Source organism: Enhydra lutris, unplaced genomic scaffold (genome assembly GCF_002288905.1).
Source record: "Enhydra lutris kenyoni isolate GAN:26980312 unplaced genomic scaffold, ASM228890v2 scaffoldscaffold15, whole genome shotgun sequence".
Lineage (NCBI taxonomy): Eukaryota > Metazoa > Chordata > Mammalia > Carnivora > Mustelidae > Enhydra > Enhydra lutris.
In genome coordinates, this window is record NW_019154099.1 from 49,930,551 (window position 1) to 49,952,554 (window position 22,004).

At 43.1% G+C, this 22,004-nt stretch overlaps 1 protein-coding gene across 2 annotated transcripts in view; it reads left to right on the plus strand.

Annotated features, from left to right (window-relative positions):
• Positions 1-12,210: 12,210 nt before the first annotated feature.
• LOC111147024 (muscleblind like splicing regulator 2) overlaps positions 12,211-22,004 on the plus strand; it is a 164,746-nt gene continuing 154,952 nt past the window's right edge. For both annotated transcript variants that reach the window (XM_022502871.1, XM_022502872.1), the window contains exon 1: positions 12,211-12,437. The gene's annotated coding sequence lies outside the window, so the exon portion shown is untranslated. The remainder of the gene's footprint in view (positions 12,438-22,004) is intronic.

Consider the following 22,004-nt stretch of genomic DNA (forward strand, 5'->3'; position numbering starts at 1 on the left):
AAAGCAGCTAAAAACACAAAAGAAATCAATTCAAAATATTATAAAGATATGACTTGAGTTACTTAAAAAGTAAACCTCTGTATTTCCTTTAGAACATTTGGGAAGTTCTCTATATTTCCATGTTTCCTGGAAATTTCTTCCCTTCTTATATTCTTCTGCATGAATGCAAGAACCCACCAAAATTTTGCTCACCAGCTCCCTGCCGAAACATGTCAGTTGAGTACGAATCTTTGGACAGATTTTAGGATGAAACTGTGTCTTGAGTTTTTGTGCCACTAAGGGACCTCAATTTTGCAGAGAATCTGGGTCCATCACCCACCTTGGCCAGTAGGTTCTTTAGAAACCCAGGATAAAGTTTTCAACCTTCTGTGCCTCAGTGTCTCTGCTTGTAAAACGAAGATACAGACAGTGACCTCCCAGACTGAGTATGAGTATGAAGTGATAAATTATCATAAAGTGCTTTTCAAAAGCGAGAAGTGCAATGAATGCTTAATAATAATCTTTCCAATATTGAAGACATAAAGATAAATTAGGCGGCCCTTTTGTCTCCTGTGAGAACAATGATAGAATCCGTATTTGGGTGTCAGTTAGTCTAATTGGGGCAATAAGTACTTATTAGTTGATTCAGTATGAAAAATGTGTTCTAATTGCTCATTTGGTAAAATTTACATTTTTTGAAAAGTTTGAGAATCTTTTGTTTTGCTATTTTCAATATTAAAAAGTCCTTTAAAAGGAAGATACTGATTTCTAACCAAAAGCAATTTCCTCATTAGACTTAAATGTGAGATCTTGAGAATAGAGAATTTTTAAAAGTGTGGTCCAAATTATTAGCTCAGCGATGTTATATAACTCCAAGTATATATATATATATATATATACATATATATATATATATAGCAAAGTTATAAATGCTTAATTATGTTAAAAATAACTTTAAGATTAAAATAGATTAAAAATATCATCTGTGCTTCTTAGTCAGGGATCCAGCAAATTGAGAACTTTTAAAATTACTTCTGGAGCACGATGGTTAATGCGTGATAAAAGTGATAAAAGCTTATAAAGGAAGTCTTTGTCTTGGCAGCACGGCCTGAGGCTTCCAAAACGGAGAACCTGATTTTGCCGAAGTGTCAGATGTACGAGGAGAGTTTTCCGTTCATTGACAGCAAATATTTCCCGTCAATATATACAAATGTTTGTTCCTATAAATAAACATCACTGAAATGACTGCCCACAACTGTGAGTTTTCAAATGTTTATTTTGAGACCAAAGCCAGTATTTCAACTTCTAAGTGGAGGAGTCTCAGCCCAATTCAGGAAGGATTCCTGGGCGCTGATTCAGAGACTAGGATATATGAATTTTTGTGTGTGGAGGAGCTGGGGGAGGGGGATAGGTGGTGGGGTAGGAGGGGGTGGTGGGGGAGGAGCGTCTGATGGGGCGATGGTGGGGGGGCCCTGCAGGATCTGCCACTGTGTGAGGATCCTCACTGAAATTTTGAGCAACCACAAACTTGCAGAGGGGTAGAATCTTTCCTGTGTTTAACAAAAGCCAAACATTGTGTTTCTGTCTGTCTCCTCGCCTTCAAATGAGGGACTAGAATCTAGATGAATAGTAAGATTTCTTCCAGCCCTGGGATCCATGATTGTAATCTCACCATAATCCCTTCAGGACTGGGCTGCTTTGCAAAATAGAACAATTACATTTGTAAGTGACCAGGCTTGTTGGGGAGGCCGGCAAGGCCACAGGTTGGGGGCGCAGAGAGGGAGCTCGGGTGATCCGAGGGTGCGGGCAACGCAGTGGCAGAAATTGGAGTGAGTTCAAAAAGAACAATTCTCATTTTGTTTTGCTGGAGCAGAGAGACCTGCTGACAGAGTTCAAGATTATAATGACTCAGTGAATATTTAAACACAGTTATTTCTTCCTTTTTCATTAAGCCTTTTAAATGCAGAGATCTATAAAGCTCTGAGGTTTTTAAGGTTTGAGATGTTAGAGAAAGAAACACAGTGACATGAGACCAAATGATGTCAGGTGATGACATCAGCGTCAGAATGCTGTTGCTAAGGTGAAGCTGTTTTTCTCTCTAATCCAGATGGAAGGCTCAATAATTGCCCATTTCTGGTAAAGAATATATCCATGACATGATCCCTTTTCTGTAGCAGATAAAACAAAGCCAGATGCTTTCTCTTTGCACAAATTATTTTTAAAATACAGATTAGAATTTTATTATAAAACACAACACATGTTCTTGGAAGAAAATTCAGAACATTTTATATAAGTTTGAAATTTTTCATTTATCAAGAATATATACTGAGGTCTAAATGGATAAGCAGAGGAGATCGTTTGATGAATCAACCTGAAGAGGGGTCGCCGTATTTTTGAATGTAGAAAGGGAAGATAGAGAAACATCTAGAAGTAAACAGAGGAATCTGGCCCCTTCTAATTGCTGATGGAGGGGTGGTGGTGAGGGGTGCCCTGGGTGTGAAGAAAGAAAGACAGAAGCCAGGCTGAATTAGACTGAAGAGTGGTTGGTATGGTTAGTACAGAGAGAACAGAAATAAGAGAAATAAGTGTTAAGAAGCAAGGGATAGAGCTTCATGACAAGTTGGTGGCCAGTGCAGTTGAACACAGAAGCCCCTTCCACACGAATGTCTTCTAGAGTCCTCCCGGGAGCCTGGAGTTTGCATCTTCTGCTTGGAACATGCTTCTCCAGAGGGCCGAGGACATGCTTCCTCGACTCGGCTAATCTATTTCATGGGAGGGACTTTCTCAAGGAGGGACTTTCTCAGTTGTCCTGTCTATGGCCCCCTTTGCCATGTCCTGCTGTTGCTACTGCTTCTTCTTTTCTTTTTTCCTTAACACTTAACACTTTCTAATCCCTGTGTTACCTGTTCTGCTAAATTTAGAGCCAGCATGGTGCAGTGGTTAAGAAATGGACTGTGGATCCAGCCTGCCTGGGGCCAATGGGCACCATCACTGGGTAGCTCTGTGGTCCCAGAAAGGTTACTTAGATGCTCAGGTAACTTGTCCCATCTGTAAGATCAGGACGGTACCAGTGGATATTTCATAGTGTTGTGCTCAACACATAGTACTTGCTAAGTAAATGCTAAATAAATAAATCATCTATACCCACCCTCAACCCCCAGGCCTGTAGGAATTCCCGAGAAGCACTTGTCATGAGTGGCATTTGGTAGAAGAAAGTGATGAGTAACATGTTTTTTATAAACTGGTGTTTCTCTTGGAACATAAGAGTTGGGATTAATATTTGAAAGTGTAGTTATGCCCCTAGGTCACTACAGAGCCACCAGGGGCCTTTTGATGGCCAGAAATACCTGGGCAAATGGTCTCAGAGATTTGACCAAGGAAGAAGGCTGCAAAGGTCTGGTCTAGCCAGCATATCCTGGAGCCACGAGAACTTTAAGGTAACTGTGATTCAAAGAAACGACTGGAAAGTAGCATTGAGTCATGGTAGATGCCTCACAAGTTGTTGACAAAGTTGAGGACTTTTTATAAAGTCAGAAGATAGAGCGTCAGAAAGGAGATGTTGAGTGGAATGAGGCAAGCCGATATGGGTATGGCCCAAAGAACTGGGCGGGGGGCGGGGAAGATTTATCTGGGCTAGTGTTTCCCAAAATGCATCCCTTAGAATATCATACCAGTTAGATGTTTTTCAAATAAAAGGGTCTGTGATAACATAAATCCTCAGTCGTGGCAAATGATATACCCTTTTTTGGAGAATTGCAAAGTACATTCCCATAATAAAAGCTCTGACAAGTCCTTTGGTGAAAGCACATGTTTAATGGCTCTTCCAACATTTCCCGAACCTACTTGGCTGTGGATCTTTTTCTTTGGGAACATTTTGAGACAAGCATCCACAGATCTTGCTTCTGGGATCATTGTGTCATTCTTCAAGCTCCTCGGGGTCACGCCTGTGTCTTGTTCATCTTCAGATCATCCCTGTCTCGGTTGGAACCAATGTATGTCAAATATTCGGTAAATCCTAATCAGACGTGTGAAGAAGTGAATCCAGGTAGGAAGGCAATCCTGGGAGAAACAAAAAGAGGCAAAGTGGGGACTGGGAGATTTGGAAAGAGTTTCATCAAGGAAGAGTTTCATATAATGGTAAAAAAAACAACACCAGTTGCACTTATTCTTTAAATGCAAGCTTGTAATCAAGCTGCACCTGTTGCTTCCCACAGCTAGTCCAACCATTCATTCAGGGATGATGGTGTCTCTTCTAGTCCGTGAGCTCACATACCTCCACTGTCGTGGGGGGTCACTAGTGACCTCACCAAGATTGCCTTTCTCCTCAAGCCTACCCACTTCTTAACCTTCTGGAAAAGAGGACACTCCTGTTCCATTAGAGACCCTGTCTAGGGAGCTGTGCTGCTCATGGAACATTGGGGAACACTAAAATCCTAACTCTGCGACAGAACACACCAGTGGGCAGCACTCAAGTTATTCTCAATGAGGGTGGCGGAGGGAGAGAAAAGGGGAGTTGACTCTTCCCTGGTTTTCACACTCGTGACTCCAACAACCCTGGGAAGCACCTTAAGGAGGGGCTCTGATGCTTGGCCTCAAACAGTTTCTTACTCATCCTATACCATAGTTCAGTCCTCCCCACATTTTCTTCATTTATTTAACAAACATGTATGATCAGTCCTAAGGGTCAGGTTTTATCCTAGGCGCTTGGAATATACCAATAAACAAAACAGTAAAAGCCCCCCTGCTCATGGGGGGGGGCTTATATGCTAGTGGAGGGGATAGACGGCAAATGTAAAAGTCGATTATACGTTATGACAAAGGGGGGTGGTTGTTATGGAAAACAAAGGAAAAGTAGAGGAAGCAATTTCCTTCTCATCCAGTTGCTGCTGGACCCCTGTCCAGCTTGACCTCTCATTCAGAAGATGAGCAGGAGGTCATAGGGGTAAGAGTCTTCCAAGTTATTCAACAGGAGGGAGAGCATGCCAGCCGCCTGTAGCATTTCAACTTTGGAAGATTCTTGTTTCCATCAGAAACACCAAGTTAGTACAAAGACGTGGAGACTAGGCCTAAGAATACTCATCCTTTATTACAGATAAAAAGCCAAATTATAGTGCATATGATAGAAGCATGGTAATTCCCCGGCCTGCCTAAGAGAAAAGTAGGGATGAGAGCAAAAGTTATGTGTGGTCTTAATGAAGAGGACCAAGCAGGAAAAGTCTCACCGTTCCTTCCTCTTTATACTTACCTCCAGAATTTACCATTCTGAAAGGCAATGGTCACTGGCAAGTGTCTATTCCCCTGAACAGCTGACAGCATCCTCCTCCTCCTTATCTCTTAGTCTCTTCTCTTTGCCCCACAACCATCTGAAATTCTGGAGAACCGTAAGCTTCCGCATCTCAGAAGCCTTGTTTTCAAATGACCTCATTGTCAGGGCTCTCATGTCCAGTGACTTTCGACCCGATTTTCTTTCTGCAACTCCAAATGTTCTTGGACCTCAGGACAGGAGGCCTGATGCAAGTATCACATCAGAATATCGACACAAAACCAAAAACAATGGGACAGTTGATATTGGCCAGCCCATGCCTTAGTGTGTGGTTCCCAAACTGTGCTATGAGTCACCCCAGGGAACCTGCAGTGAACTCACAGGGGTTCCGTGAAACATTTTCTGTTTCCAAGGAAAACACAGAAGTATTCTCAACATGTGTCAGATGGTGTGCAAATTACTAATTCAAGGTAATTCAGTTTCAGTATGAGAATCATGCTACATTCCTCTCAATGATATCCTTTATCTTTGCAAAATTGGATTTTTAGCGGTGGCAAAGATGAAAAGCAAGTACCACACAAAAATCAATGTGGACTAGAATATGAAGAGTAGTGATTCCAGTTTGATTTCAGGCTTTGGGAATTGTGTGCAGTGCCCAATAGGCATTCACAATCCATTAATAACTCGCTAGGGTTACTTAAGAATGAAATAAAAATACTACTTTTTCTTTCAAACTTTTTGTATTAATTTTTCAAATAGCTACAAAGTGGTTAAAACATAAACACTCAACTAAGTTGTTAGGACCTAATTACTTCTTAAATAGAACATTTAGGTATTTCTTTTGGCCTAGGAGCATGGTGAAAAAAATACAGGGTATCAAAAGTGCGACAAATCAAGAAAGTGTGGAAATCTCTACTTTAGTGATTATTTTTTGACACAGTCACTCTTCAGTGAAATCTCACTAGAATCCTAGAATCTAGGGATGATGATGATGATGATAAAATCAGTAGTAATAATAGGAGTAGCTAACATATATTAATAATTAATTATGTGACATGTTTTATGCGAAGGTTTTCTCAGACATCATTTTATTTACATGCTTTGTGCAGTTCATTTCATTCTATTTTCCTTACCCTGGAAATGTTAGTCCTGATTGTTTCCAGAGTCTTCTGCCCCTAGACCTATAGAGAACATTCAGGAACCAGTTGACCTCCCTTGCTATCAATTCAGTTGAAAACATTATAACTTTTTTCTGACAATTATAAAACCAAGTTTTCTATTCCCTGCTGTATTTTCAACAATTTGCCCATTAAAAAAAAAAGCAATCAAACAAAAAGTACCAATCTTTTCTAAACTATGCAAACTTTCTCCAGTAAAAATCCATCAAGCAAAAATTAATTCAATACTGCTCCATGGTAGGCACTGTGGAGGATACAAAAAAGGCTTTAATGCATGGTCTCTGCCCTCAAGGGACTTGGGGTAAGGCTTCTACCTAAAACAACTAGAAGAAAATAAAGAACAATATATATTAAAATACCAAGTGGCTAGAAACAGCATACCAGGAGATTATACTGAGAGAGAACGAATTGTCATAGACCCGACCCTTCTGCAGTGGGCCATCTTGTCTCACCTCTCTTGCTGTAAACAACCTTCTCCTCCTTTCTAGCCCTCTCTTCTGAAAAGTCAACACCTCCCTCTGTTCTAGGACACTTATCCTTTTCCATTCAAAGGAAGATTTTGTTTCTGTGGAAGTCACCTCCACTTTAAACATCATCGGAGATCATTTTCTTCTAGCCCATGAGCTTGTTAACTTTGATGCAACAGAAGGAGCACTCTCCTAACTGCACTGTGCCTTTCAGCTTTTTTATTATTCCCCCTTTCCCTTCTCTAGCCTAACTTTCTTTTTCTAAAAAAGAAATCCACAACATCCATTGTCCCTATGCTTTCAATATCTTTTTTTTTTTTTTTAAGAAAGAGAGAACACACAAGTGGGTTGGGGAGGGGCAAAGGGAAAGAAAAAATCCCAAGCAGACTCCACGCCCAGCCAGACACAGGGCTCGATCTCAATACCCTGAGATCATGACCTGAGCTGAAATCAAGAGTCAGACACTTAACTGACTGAGCCACCCAGATGCCTGCCCCTTCACTATCAATTTTTTGCTTGAACTCTGCATTTCTCTTTGCCATGGTGTACTCGTGTTCTTTTTAAGTTTACCCACTTAATCATTCAACAACAGTTTTGTATCTGCTAGTATTTCACTGCATGTTCTAGGTACTGGGGATATCCTGCTGAATGATAAAGACATGGTCACTTCTCTCACAGACACTAGTGAGTACATAAGAAAGCAAACTATATTTATGATATACTGTGGTCATTGCTATGATGAATAAATGTCAAGAGGCCAAGGATGTCATGGTGGTCAGGGAAGGCTTCCTGGAAGAGGTGATATGTAAGTGAGCATTGCTGGATGGGAAGATGTCATATGGGTATAAAAGGAATCAGAGCTCTTTCATACAAAAGGAATCCAGGCTATAAATTAGCAACGGCATCATACATTCTAGGGATTAAATCTAGTTTAGAAATACTGGGTCTTAAGTAGGAGGGAAGTAAGTTTAAGAGGATTGGTGAGAGAATATACTCAAGAATTAGGCAAGGGGTTCGTCCTGAAGATAACAGGAGTCACTGAATGACTTTTATAGATAATGGCATGATAAGATTTGTGTTTCAGTTTGGCTGTGGTATGGCTGTGGTGGGAAAAGTAGGGCCAAGACTAGAAGCAGAGAGATGAAGACAAGACAGAAGAGCATGAGGACATGAAATTGGGACACAGCAGTGACGACAGGGAAACATCAATGAATTCAAAAGATAGGAATCTATAGGACATGGGAGTATTTGCATTTTGGTAGTGAGACAGAGGCCGGTGTCAAAAGATGGCGGCTCAATTCACTAACTTGGGAAATATAAGAGCAATATGTTTCAATAGAATAAAAAATAATTTTAGTTAGGGACAAGGTGAAAATGAGTTTTCTCTGGTCCATTCAAGTGATGAATTGGACATAGAGGTCCAGAGAAAGGGACAGAATTATAGATCTTGAACTCATCAAGCTGGAGGAGATAATTGACAACTTCTGTTGGATAAATGTCTCTGGGTTTGATTCCTCTGGCCACCTTCTTTACTTTGACACAGTTCATCACCTTCTTGACACTTGTTCTCTTTGGTTTCTCACCAGTCTCCTTCCTATTTAGTATATCATAACTTAAATAAACATTAATTTTCTTTCCAAAGTTTCAAGGCTTCCACCATTGAGTTATAGACAGAAGGAGGAAGAGAAGAGGAAGAAGGGTCAGGGGAGACGGGGAGGAAGGGAAGCAGATAAGAAAAAGAAAAGCCCAGTTTGGATATGCAGTATGCTGTATTGATCAACTCATTAATTCAAAACACATATTTATTATTGAGCATCTCCTGTAATGTGCCAGGCACATACTAGGTTAGATGCTGGAGAAACAGTAGTAACTTCTGATGCTGGCTACCTGGTTGAGAAGATGGATCTTAAGTAATTAACCAAATAAGAGTCTCCCCATGCCCTATAAAAAGTGCTCTAAAGTAAACAACGTCTATAAAATCTCGCTACTCAAAGAGTAGTTCATGGACCAGAAGCAGCAGCATCACCTGGGAGCTTGTTAGCAACGCAGAATCTCTGTATCCACTCAAGAACCACTGAGATAGAATTTTAACAAGATCCCCGGGGGATTTGCATGCACATTAAATTTGAGAAGCCCTGCTCTGGAGTGCACAGGCTGGGAGAGAAAACAACAGGTGAGACCTAAACTCATCATGGGGGTCAGGGAAGTGTTCCCTGAAGAAAAGGCCTCTGATTAGGCTAGAGAGGTAGGCCAGGGCTGGATGATAACATGGGACCTGGTAGACCATGCTGAGAACTTTCATCTTGTTCCCCAGTCCACGCTGCCATAACAAAATGGTGTGTGGACTGAGTGGCTTAAACAACAGAAATGTACTTTCTCAGGATTCTGGAGGCTGGAAATCTGAAATCGGGTGCAGTATGGTCAGATTTTGGTAATGGCCTGCTTCCAGGCTTGGAGATGACTGCCTTCGTGCTGTGTCCTCGCTTGGGTAAGAGAGAGAAAAGATCTCTCTTCCTGATATCTTTTCTTAGAAGGGCACTAATTCCAACATGAAGGCTCCACCCTGATGACCTGATTATCCCCCAAAGACCTCATCTCCAAATTCTGCCCCACTCAGGCTCAGGGTTTCAAGATAGGAATTTGGAGGAGGCACAGCTCAGTTCATAGCAAAGATTTTGAGCAGAGGACTGTAGAATAATCAGAATTCTACTTCTGGATTCTTATGTTTACTGCTACGTAGTCTGAAGGGGTCAAGAAAACATACAGGAGGCCAGCTAAAAGTCTGTTTTCATAGTCACAGTGAAAGACAGCAATAGCTTGGATGGAACCGCATCGGTGGAAATGAGTGAAGTGAAACATTTCTAAATATCTAGGTGCCAAACCTGACAGGCTTTGGTGGTGGATTTCATATGGTGTTTGGGGAGAGAGGATCAAGAATGACCACAGGTTTTTGGCTCATGCAAATTGGATGGATAGGATACCAGTTCTTGAGATAGGAATCATAAAATCAGCAAGTGTACTCATGGCATGCTGCTAGATACTCTGGAAATGTAGAAACAGCAGTAAGAGTGGCCGTTGTATAGTGCACATTGATCACGTGCCAGCCACTGTACAGATGTTTTAAGTACATTATCTTACTATACTGTACAAACCTTGTCTTCCAGGTGGAGAGATCAGCTCATCATTAGGAGTTTTAAGATCTGGCAAAATGAACAGAGCAGCATGCTTTCAGAGGAGAAGAACGTCAGAGAAGAAAATGTGAACAGAGAAGCCATAACAGAGGAAAGAGGATGTAAGTTGCGGTCTAAAGGTTAGATCAGATGTTGTTAAGTGAAGCTCCTGGGAGTCAGGTCTGGGGATGGACTGCGGGAGCCAGGTCTCAGAGAAATAAGCATGACCCCATCAAAAAGTTCACTTAGGAAAACAGTATAGAAAAAGTTGAGTAGAAAGAAAGGGGCTGGATTATGAAAACCCTTGGAAGTCTGTCATTTGTACTTTAAAAAGAGAAGACTTTGAATATGAAAGGAACATGACTTTACATGACGGAAGACCTGTCTGGCAACAGGGAACCTCGCACATGGAAAAGCTTGGGAGCTTGGGTCCCAGAAGCCAACTTACCAGTATTTGTATTATTTAGGTAGCAGGTCAGAGTTCTGAACTAGCCTGGAGGAAAAAAAAATCAGTGAGACCTCCTTTCATTGCATGAAGGTAGGAGAATGAGTCAAAGATGACTAAAATTTCAGGAATGAAATGAAGGACATGGTAGTAGCCTCATCATCTGAATCAGAGATCGGGAACAGGAGATTCATAAACCTGTGATTGTCTGTTTGCAGGCAGTATGATATTAAGTATATTGATAGCTGTAAATAATCTGGTTGATCACAGAGATTATTTAAAATTTCAGTAAAAATTATAGTAGGCAAAAGCCTTAAAGTTATATATGATGGATTTACATCGGGATGAAAACTGTCGTAATCTTCATTAGAAGTATAAAATTCAAGAGGGAATAGCTCATGATACCCCTTATCGAAGACATAGCCTACACATCACATGAAACCTTGTGTTTCTAAACCACAGTCAGCAAAATCAAAGGAAACCACTACATTCCACCTCAACTCTTACTTCATTACAGAGACACTGAGCAGTTGCTCATAAACAATGGTGCGTTGGTTCAACCTTTCAGATGAATGGGGCTTTGTTCCTGCTTTGGTCTAGTCATGGAGTCATGACACTTCATTTTTAAAATTCAAAATGTTGTGTTTCAGTGGAAGGAAAATGTATGCTTTTTGTGTTTTCTAAATGCCGTATGGTTTTTGTTTGTTTGTTTGTTTGTTTAGAGCATGCAGAAGTACTGTTGACTGGGGGGAAAGTAAATGACCCATGCCAACCTTTCCGTTTCTGTTTTCCTGCTTTATCTTGGGGAACTTCAGCACCTCTAGACAACCTTTGGCGACTGGCACCCGATGGTGCCCCTTGGATCTTGGATCGTGTGCCGTGTGCGTTCTGCTGTGACTATCTTCCTGTAATCACTGCTTCATTAATGACAATATGGGCCAACGCGCAGTATTTATCAAATGGTACCTGAGGTCGTTTAGGATTAGGGGAAAGCACACCTAATCCTCTCAGGGGTGCCAGCCAACAGGACAAAAGGGTAATGTGTAGCTATCAGTTGTATTGTTCAGAATCCCCTAATTGAAGACCCCAGTGGTTGGAAAAACTTGGATGAAAGCTCTGCGAGCTCCAGCTAATTAGGCACTGCAGTTACCAGCTGTTCTTCAGGGAAGCTGCGTGCGAGGAGGTTAAGCATGTTTTGATTTCGAATACGCACCCGGGCTCACGCAGCCTCCCCCGCTAATGCAAATCAGCTGTAAAACGCCCTGCAAGGTATTCCCCCGCCCGGGGTCGACGTGCAGCGGTTTCTCCCCGAAAAACAAATCCATGCTTTGTCAACTGGGGGAGCATGACTTCAGTTTCCGGTACAAACCTGGATCCCTCCGGAATCTGCCGAGTTGGTATATTTCGAAAGTATTTGCAGGGCCGCCGCAAGCTCGGGGCCGGCCGCCTTCAAGGGTGTTTTCTCCAGCTACCACCCCTCCTCCCCCGTCGGCTCTGCCCATTACGTGCCACTTTGTGTCGGGGCTGCGATCGCTTTCCTCCGAGAGGGAAATTCCTCTTTCATCAGTATGGATGCACTGTTTCCACACACGGCCGGCGCGGTGTTGCTGTGTCAGTCACCCTATGGGGGCCGGCCGGCGGCGAGGAGGGCTGACGAGCCGGCCGCCGATTGGCCGCCCGCGGGGGGGGGCGGGGCCTGCCGGGAGGAAGGGCCGCCGCTTACAGCAACAGAGTTTAGACTGTCTTTGCTTCATCATCTGAAGGCAAAATTTTCCAGCTACGGCAGACGGCTCGCAGAGTACAATACCCAGGGAATGAGGACTATTTACATGGAAATTTCTGCCTCATGATGCCGCGGAGAAGCCTCGGCCGCCTGATTCTGCCAGATGTTCCCGGGGTTACTGTAAACGGAAAGAAGAGGCAGAGCTAAACAAGGTAAGAGAATCATCCCCCCCCCCCCCCCCCCCCCTCCCTTTTTTTTTTTTTTTTTTTTTGAATGTTTAAAGAGTTTGCTGCAGTATGCTGCATTCCATGTGTGTGGCTCCGGGAAGCCAGGGAAACCGGATTCCACTAATTCAAATGTGATACTTGCAGGGGACCCTGGAGTTTTACGTAACATTCTGATGGGAGGGAAAGAGATGGCAAAGCTTGAGTCGATGCCGCCTGTCTGGGGTGAGGCATAAAACGAGTTTTTATTCCAAGAGCAGATCTATTTATTCCTTCAACAGAAACCATTTGAATTCTTGGGAGCGATCTTGCTTTGCTTTGGGAGAGAGCGTTTACACCCTGCCGTCGTTAACTCCCGAATAAATAAAGTTTACGTGGCTCCCATTATTTAAAAACGGGCTTGTAATTCAGAAGGGAAAAAGAAAACTTCGCGGTAAATCATCATGCGTGGAAGGTTTAGCTAAGAAAAAAAAAGGGGGGTCTGTTTATTAGAAATGAGGGACCTGCTTCGCTCTGTAATGCCACGGCGTTGAGTTTCAAAAGCACATTTTGAACGAGCTAGCAAGAGGTAGCTTTCTGACAAGTTTTCGATACTGTAGTTCAATGTTTACATTTCTTTTTCTGGCATGTCTGAGCCTTTGTTTTCAGCTTAAAAGTGGAACCATTATATTCAAAAGTAAAGCTGGGTTAATAATGCTTACTGCAATTATCTGATCTTTATGCATTTTTAATGAGAACACACAGCCCGCAGAATAATTTAATGAGGGCAGGCTAGCTTTTAAAGCTGTGTCTCACTATGCTGAACCATATCAACTTTCTTGCCGAGAAGCAGCAGGGAGAAATGATGGAGATTTATTTTTAACACACTTGGCCCAAGAGAAGGAAATGATATATTTGTTAAAGAATTCTTTCTGCCCTTTTCCGTTTTAAATTTCTGCCAGGCATGAGGAAACTGTGCTTTTTTGTTAGGCCTCGGAAGCATGTGTTTACAATAAATGTGTAACATTTTTAGAATAGTTAGCAAGCACTGAAGCAAAGAAAAAAATCTGACTTGCCCAACCACTACCACGGTGAATGTTCTTCAAGAAACATCGCTTTTAAAAGACAAAGGTTAAGTTCAAAGATATTTGTTAATTTGTTAATACGTGAAATTGGGGGCTAATAAAGTAAAAAAGAGAGAGAGAGAGAGAGGAGGGCATGCTTCTCATCTTTCAATAAGATTAAGTTTCTCCAGCTACCCTCCTGTCTTGTGAGGGGCAATTCAAATATTCATTTAAAGAAGGGCAATGCCACGTAGATTCTTCTAGACCCACTGTTTTCACTTTCAAGGAGAAGTGCAGGACACTAGCCCAGAACTTCTGACGTCATCCCCCAACTATTTCTGCTGTGTGTTCTTTTATTCGGGCTCGTGGAGAGGAATATTGCTTTATGTCCTGGCTAGGAACATTCTGACTCTCACTTAGCAGGTCTTGAGTTATGTCTTCATAGCTTACCCCGGCCTTTCGAACCCCCCACCCAGTCTCCAACATAACTAGGGCATCTTCTCCTACCTGCCTCAGGTCGGGCGGGTCCGGGCAGGTTCTATGCAGGGTTCTGGCTTCGCTGGCAGAAAGCTGCGGGGAGCAGAGCACGGCTTTGCTTCTGGCCCAACTTCCCCTTGGCACAGCCCAGTACTGCCACCTGGGTAGACAGTGCCTGTGTCCTCATTCCCAGTTCCCCTAGAGCCACTATTAAGGACCGAGGTTATGCCACCAACTCTGTGGCTGGTTGTGATGGTGGGAACAGCTGCTTTTATACAAAGGGCACCATGTCCTAGGGCAGATGGCGGAGGGGAAGGCCAGTCCTGCGGGCTGTTAATCCCTGTCACAGGTGGTAACCTTGGTCAAAGAGATCAGAAGAAGGTTAGTTTTTGTTTTGTTTTGTTTTGTTTTGTTTCATTTTTACCACAGAGCCTTTTAAGAGAGAATTTACATCAGAACAGATGGGAGTTTTCGGGAGTTCCTGGTTCTAGTTGACGTTCCCTTTCGTGCTACTTGTGTAGCCTTAATAAGTAAGCACCCACCTCAGTTTCTCTTTCTCTTAATAGAACTGAGTAATACTTGCTACGCTTTCTCTCATAATTCTAGCATGTTGAGAGGCCTTGATCTTGTACCAAAAAAAAAAAAAAAAAAAAAGTCGTTTGTCTCTTGCTACAAAGAGCTATTTAAAGTACAAAGGGATAAAACCTTTGTATTAACGAACTGTTGGCAAATGCCTTAGGGTATTAAGATAGTCATATTTCCAGAACCCTTCACTCTACTTCATGCTCATGTCCATTTTCTAGGGTTATTTTTCCTTAGACCAACAAACAAAATTTCCAAGGGGATTAGAGCGCCAGTGTTTGCATTTTCTCCATCGATCTGGTCTAATATACTAGAAGCTGTGCCAATCAGACTATTTCAGACATAGGCCTTGTAGTGCCCAAAGCATTTCGTGCTATTTTTGCCTTGACTTTGCATTAAATTTGTGAAAGTGGAATGAATAAGACGGAAAATAAGAGGAAATGAGGAAAATATGCTTGCAAAACATACCGGTTATGTAGCTTTACTGGTTAACAGCCTGCCTCCTCTCTGCTAGTTGTTTTAATTTGCTGTTGCTATGGTGAAAACAAATCAATACCACATGGCTACCAGCCAGTCCCGCGCTCAGGGAGCGCCATCGAAATTCAAGATCAGGTACTCGAGATTCCGAGCAAGAATTAGGAGAAGAGCATTTAGATTTGAGTTGAGAATTCCTGATGGTAGATGGACCAGGCTCAGTCTTGTATGCATTTTCTCTCCCTTCCTTCCTGCACTTTCTTTCCGATAACAAGAGATGGAAAGGAGGGCACAGTGATTTGTTTACATTTTCCGAAATGACAAAACATATCATCAGCGGAGAAGTAGGTTGCTAACATTGCAAGGGGGTTCTGATTAATGAATGGGGGCATGTGGGGCACAGGGTACGTAGTTTGGGTGCCTTTAATATCTTCAGGTACAGCTGCACCTGAGAGCTGACAGGGTCAGAAGCAGTTACTTCCTGCTGCCGTGTCAGGCAGAGAAATCTGGCAGCTCTAGGGAGCAGGTGGGCAGTGGAGGCGAGGGGCATGGCAGAAGGGCGGGGAGTGTAAACCATCAACGCCAGCCAGGAACAAAGTCAAGGGGAAGCCATGCGTCCAGAGTCGGGCCAGGTGAGCCCGGAACCCCAGGGGCCGAGCAGAACAGGGTAAAGGGCACTTACCTAGGCCTAGCAAGGAAAGAGAGGAAGGGGCTGTGAAGAGAAATGAAGGGGTCGTGCCTGCAGGCATCTTTTCTGGAATGGTCAGCTGAATCGGATGGGCAGAGATGCGCCTGGCCATGGGGAGCCAGGAACTAGATATTTCACGCTTCGGTTTCTCTTGGAAGAATGAGGCAGAAAGACTTATCTGGGCTTTGTAAATTAGTTAACAATACTGTGTTTCTCTCTCTCTCTCTTTTTTATTTTACTCAGCTCAGTTGTGTCATATGTTTTATTTTTTAATGTATACAAACTGTGAGTTGCAGCCGTGGTAATACTCCCAGTAAGGAGTGCGAGGTGGCATCATGGCCGGTCCGCATCAGGCCTGTGCCTCCCACAGCTCAGCATTGTTTGGCTGGGGCGAGTCCTGCCTCTGCTGCTGAGAGTGAAAACAGGTGTGAAAGGGAGAGCCCTAGGCTTTCTTCTGTGAACCTGCACCATAGGCCGGTGCACAGAGTTTCAGCGGGCCTCCTCCTCTTGGTGTGGCAGAAAGGCTTGGTAATAAAAGTGGACCCACCGACCTACCTTAGAGCTCTGACAAAGAACGCATTGTCTAGGAGATGTGAGGTCAGTATATTCCATCAATCAGTCAACAAGTGTTTATTAAACACCTCCTGGGTTCTTTTGGTTAGAACAAGTCAGTTACCTAACAACTGACTCAGTGTACGTGCAAAATAAAGGGCAGACAGAAATGATGCAAAATCAAAAGTTTCAAAGACTTCAATGATAAATTTACTGGCTCACGTTAATTTCATTGACTATCAGGCACTTATTGTAGGGTTCAGACAGTTCTTGGTGTTTGTGGGGGGAGAATAAAGGAAGGAATTTTAAGTGTCTAAATATACTTTCTTCACCTCTGTTACATTTCTCGGCATAAATGCTGTTGAAGTAACATATAGAGATGTAAGAGGAACAGCAGACATATGAGAGTGCTCTGAAAAATCCCAAATATGAGGCTGTTGAGAGCAATCGCCCAGTCTCAGCCAGCTGAGATTCAGCCCCTAAGTGACTGGGGAACATGGACGAGTCATCTGAAAAGCCTTAAACACCAGTCACCAAAAGGAAATACTAGACCCTCTCCCACACTCCTGAGCCTCAGGGCACCTGGGGAGCCCCTGATGCAATTATCTTGCCATTCCCAATCCCAGCAAGGAAACCTGATTCCCGACCTTGGAGGATTAAACTTCCCCCACCTTTTTTCCCCCTTAAAAACAGTTACTTTAAAAAAAATTATTTCCCCTTTTAAACACAAAGTTTTGGCTTTGTTTTGTTTTTCTTTTTTACCCTAACATCTCTGTGTATTTTCTGAGTGTAGACCAGCTGCAAGGTTAGGGACCCAGCGTGGGGAGAGCCGAGAGGGCAGACCTATGGTGTAAACGAAACTAAAGAAGTCTTTTTAGTTATGAGTCTTGGCAGGCAGATGGGCAGTGCTAAGGTTTATGAGCGTCTATGCAAGCTGACTGTTGTGAGAGATTTGGGGGTGGTGAGCCCCCCTCAGAGGACAAAGGGAGGAGGCAGGAAACAGCCGCAGTCGGCGAGGCAGGTCCTGGTTCTTAAGCATTTGCAATCCACAATCGGCAGGGAACAAGATACTTACAAATAAGATAAGAATAGGTCAGCACACAACTGTCCTCAGAAGGATAATTAACATACGTATACACTTTACAAAAGGGCTTTCACAGACATTATCTCAATTAACAGTTCAAAAACAGGGTTTTAAAAAACCAGGAGCCTAATATTAGAGCACTAGGTAAAGCTCCTGGAACAGATGAGTGATAACCTGGATTTAAAAAAAAAAAAGTGTGCTCGCTTTGGCAGTACATATACTAAAAAAAAAAAAAAAAAGTTCATTTTTATTTTGTCTGTGGTTAGTTGACTTGAATTTTGAAGAGCAGGAAAAACTTCTGAGTGTCCCTGGTACATGTATGCACATCCCTATCTCCTGTCCCTACAACTTTTCCTGGACAACCCATTATGACAAGTACTGGAGGCAGTCTAGTTGCCAAGCAAGGCAAGAAGAGAGGTTGATAGGCTTTGCGTCTCTCGGCTCTGACTGCTCCGAAGGCATCAGGGGACAGAACCTCTAGTGGCTTCACGCCCAGAACCAGCCACACAGCAGCAAGGTGAGTTTGGCTGTGGATGACAGGAAGGAGCTTCTAGAACATAAAGTTCATTAATGGTTGCAGATGGCTTGTAGACCTGGGAAAAACCAAAGTCAAGAATGAAACCAAAATTCAGACTATTCTATTCGCCCATGAGAGCATCTCATTGAGTCCACTCATTCCTGGGGAGGTCTGTTATTTTTAGAAATCTCAGACATACCTGATATCATTTACATAATAATGCAAAAATGCTGGGTAATAATAATAATAGTAATGCCTTATGTGTATAAATCAGTTTTTAATCATCTCTTTTATGATCACAACATCCCCCTTTTGTCCCCTTTTTACTGAGTTCAGTTCACAGAAACTGAACTTGAGTGAGGTAAAGCTCTGTGTTAAAAAATGTCAGTAGCCAAAAACCAGAAAAGCTGGTCCTCAAAACTATGGGGGATCTGTGCACGTGATATTCCATGAGATAAAGCAGTCTTTGAGTGAAATCACCCTGCGGTCTGACTTGGAGTTTCTGGTTATCAATGTTGCATAGAGTGCATAGAGCCCAACCCAAGGAATTTTGGAAAGACAGTCATGTTTTTAATTAAGATATTGAATTATTTTAAAAATCTATAAATTTCTGGCATTCTAGATGCAAGCTTCAATTAATCAACTAGAAAGTATTGGTGAAACATATACTACATCAATGATTTACTACTTGTAATTTTAAATGCTCTGGTAGTTTGGGAAGGTAGAATTATCTGTGAAGATAACTTCATAGAAGAAGGGATGCTTCCTACAGCTTTGGATGGATATATTTTGTCCAGATCAGTGGTTCTAAAGTGCCATGTCTATACCCTAAGCGGAGGTAGGGAAAGGTTATTCACTAGGGGAGGAATAGCTGAACTTGCATCTTATACATTATTTAACTCATCCTTTTAAAATGTCAATTTTCATATGTTTGGTAATGTATGTAACATATTAGTACTGTTATGCAAGTATAACATTTATAAATAAGTAACAACCTGAAAACAGTTGTTCCTGCTCCAAAGTAGTTTTCTGATAGTGGGATATGTTCAAAAAAGTTGGAGAAGGCAGTTGTCAAAATCAGAGGTCCTCTCTAGAGGGAGAACAGCACGACTGAATGTGTGAAGCCAGTGTGGAAACTTATCTTTGGAGAACAGGGATGAAATGTTGGGGAGCAGTGGGAGATAGGATTAGTGGGGAGGTCCGTATACAGCAGACCTGAAGAGCTATGAGGAGTTTAATTATTTGTTACCTATAACATCACACCTAATGCTTCAACAGTGTTTAGTTATGCTCTATAAGGGAAAGGTGGAAGTTTGAAAATTCTAGGTATGATGTGGAAAGGGTTGAATTAGACTAGCAGCATGAGGATGGAGGATAAAGGGCAAATCCAGAAGGTGTCTTGAAGGGAATGTAAGAAAAGCTAGTGAGAGCTTAGAAGAGCCAAAATGACACCAGTATTTCTTTTAGGAGAAATATCGATGGAACCCTAACAGAAATTTGGAGTAGATGGGAAAAGGGACCAACCGATAGGAATGAGACGGAGGAGAGGAAGGAGGGGATGAATTTTGAGTTCTGGTCATGGTGCTTTAGCTAATGATGGGTCATCCAAGCAGGCTATCCCATAGACATTTGACAGTGGAGATGGAGAACAGCTTCAATACGAGGTTTCAAATGTAAATTGAGACATACCTATGTTGAAATCATAATTGAGGCCATGGATGCTCGTAACCTTTAGGAGACAAGCAGATGACCAAGGATGAGCCATAGGGGGAGGACTGCCAGAAGCCTAGGAGGGAAGAAGAGCTGGCAAAGAATCAAGAAAGGAAATACTCACCAAGGAGGAAAATTGCCAGCCCCCCCCCCCAAAATGAGTACCAAGACTTTTAAGCACCATACAGCAGTCTCTGTGGTTCCACAGGATGATAGAGCAGCCTCCCACACTGTATTATCCTACTGCACAAAGTTTACCCTCTCTGGCCCTTTGAAGGGAAATATTGGTTCACTGTAGTGGTGAGAGTCACAGATTATCGGAAGGAGAGCGCACCTGGGTGGCTCAGTCAGTTAAGCGTCTGACTCTTGGTTTCAGCTCAGGTCATGATCTCAGGGTCATGGGATCAAACTTTGCATTGGGCTCTGCACTCACCTTGGAGTCTGCTTGTCTCTTTCCATCTGTTCCTCCTCCTCTCCTCTCTCTTAAATAAGTAAAATCTTAAAAGAATACTGGATGGCTAAGGAGATCCTCACAGCTGTGTTTTTCATATATACAGTTGACTTTTTAAAAAGTAGGTTTTCAGTAATAACCACGAGAAGACACTTAAAACTAGCAATTATCAAGACTTCAGCATCTGTACCTTGAAATACACATTTTTGGGGTGGGGTTATTGGTTAGGAGGGGAATTCCAGAGTGATCGGAGATTTCCCTGGACACCGGTCATCCTAGTCTCACAGACCCAGAGGTCCATTTGTTCTTGAATCTAGCAGGTCTCTGCTAAACCCAGCCATGAGGCCTGCTCAAGAAAATGAGAAAGCACTCAAAGTAGGCAAATGATGGTTGTCCTCATACCAGATCCTACAGTGTGTACACCGCAGAACCCTTCTCAAATTTCCACGTGCCATAATGTATCACCTGGAGAGCTTATTAAAAATGTAGATTCTGATTGGGTGAATTTGGAGTGGGGCCCGAGAGTGTGCATTTCTAATAAACTCCCAGATGATGAACACGCTGTTCATCCACAAGGCTCTAGAACACAATGGCAGCTTTGCTAGCATTAGTGTAGATGGTGGCCAATGATTGGGTCTGGCATGGTTTTAAAGGAGGACTCCGCAGGGCTTGGGGCCAGGACCAACCTCCTCAACACAGTAAGCCTTTCCAGGCTGCTCAGGCTCAGGGTGGGGGTGAAGTTGAACTGACTTATCCACTGAGCCTTGCCCCAAAACCTCCATGGTCAAGGGCGAGAGGTAGGGACTTGCATGGCTTCCAGCGGTTCTGTGGCTATAGGCTGTGGGTCTGTGGATGTCTCCCTGTGCTCATGACAGCTGTCTTCTCTGTGGACAGAGACTCTTACCAATTCCCTGAGAGATGTGGTCACTGTCTCGAGGGAAGTCTGGTGTTTACACGTCTGTTCCAGACGTCCTTCTCTCTTATGAAATCTATGTGTTCGAAACCAGCCTTAGACTGGTTTCCGTGGATTAGTTCAGGGAACTCTGACAAGCTCGTCGTCTCTCTTAATGGTGCAGATAATGCCATTCTCCGCTCATGCTCTCCAAAGAATACGAAGAGTAGAGAAGAAGGGTTGTTATATGCAGTTAAAATTGCATTTGTTTCAAAATGCTCGTTTTCACATTTTGCAATAGCAATGAAGACGATTTTAGAAACGATGGCTGTCTAATGTGGCGGCTTCAGTGAAATGTCCAGGCCTGACTGGGGACAGCTTTATATGTCGCTACAAGTCTTACACCTGGTTTTGTGTCCATCTGTCTCCCCTTCCTTGAACGCTTCATTTTCCTGTCTGTCCCACATGTGGCCCCGCTTTCCTGGCCCAGGAGTAGAGCTAAACTGATTTAGAGGACGTCTTCCCTGCCCAGATGCCCACTGACTTCACACACAGATGGCCAGTGTTTTTAGGCATTTTTAATTTACCAATAACATTTTAGGAATGAAAGGAAACACGTGTCTATTGAGTTTGAGTGCCTACTGTATGCCAAGCCCTCTGCCCAGAGCTTCATGTACATGGACTCAGTTACGCCTTTCGATGAAGAACAGAAAGTCCAGGGAGGCTGAGTTACTCGCCAGGGTCTGCGAAAGCTGCCAGTGGCCTCCAGACACCCAGGCCTTTCCCAAGGGTGCTTCCTTTGGGGCTTTGCTGTAGAGAAACTTCTCTGGGTTCTGCACACACTGCTGGCCCAACTCCCTCAACGGTGAGGCAGGACACAAACAAGGAATGGCTGGCGTCCCCGTGCACGCCTGTGCTCAGTTTTAGTCAGGATCTCCTCCTCACAAGGGGCCAGGATCAGTCACCGGGGATGGCTGGAGCTTTCTCTCCATTATTCGTTGTCATTAGTTGGCCGTTTCTTGACTCTTCACTCTCGTGTGTGTGTGTGTGTGTGTGTGTGTGTGTGTGTGTGTGTGTGTGTGTGT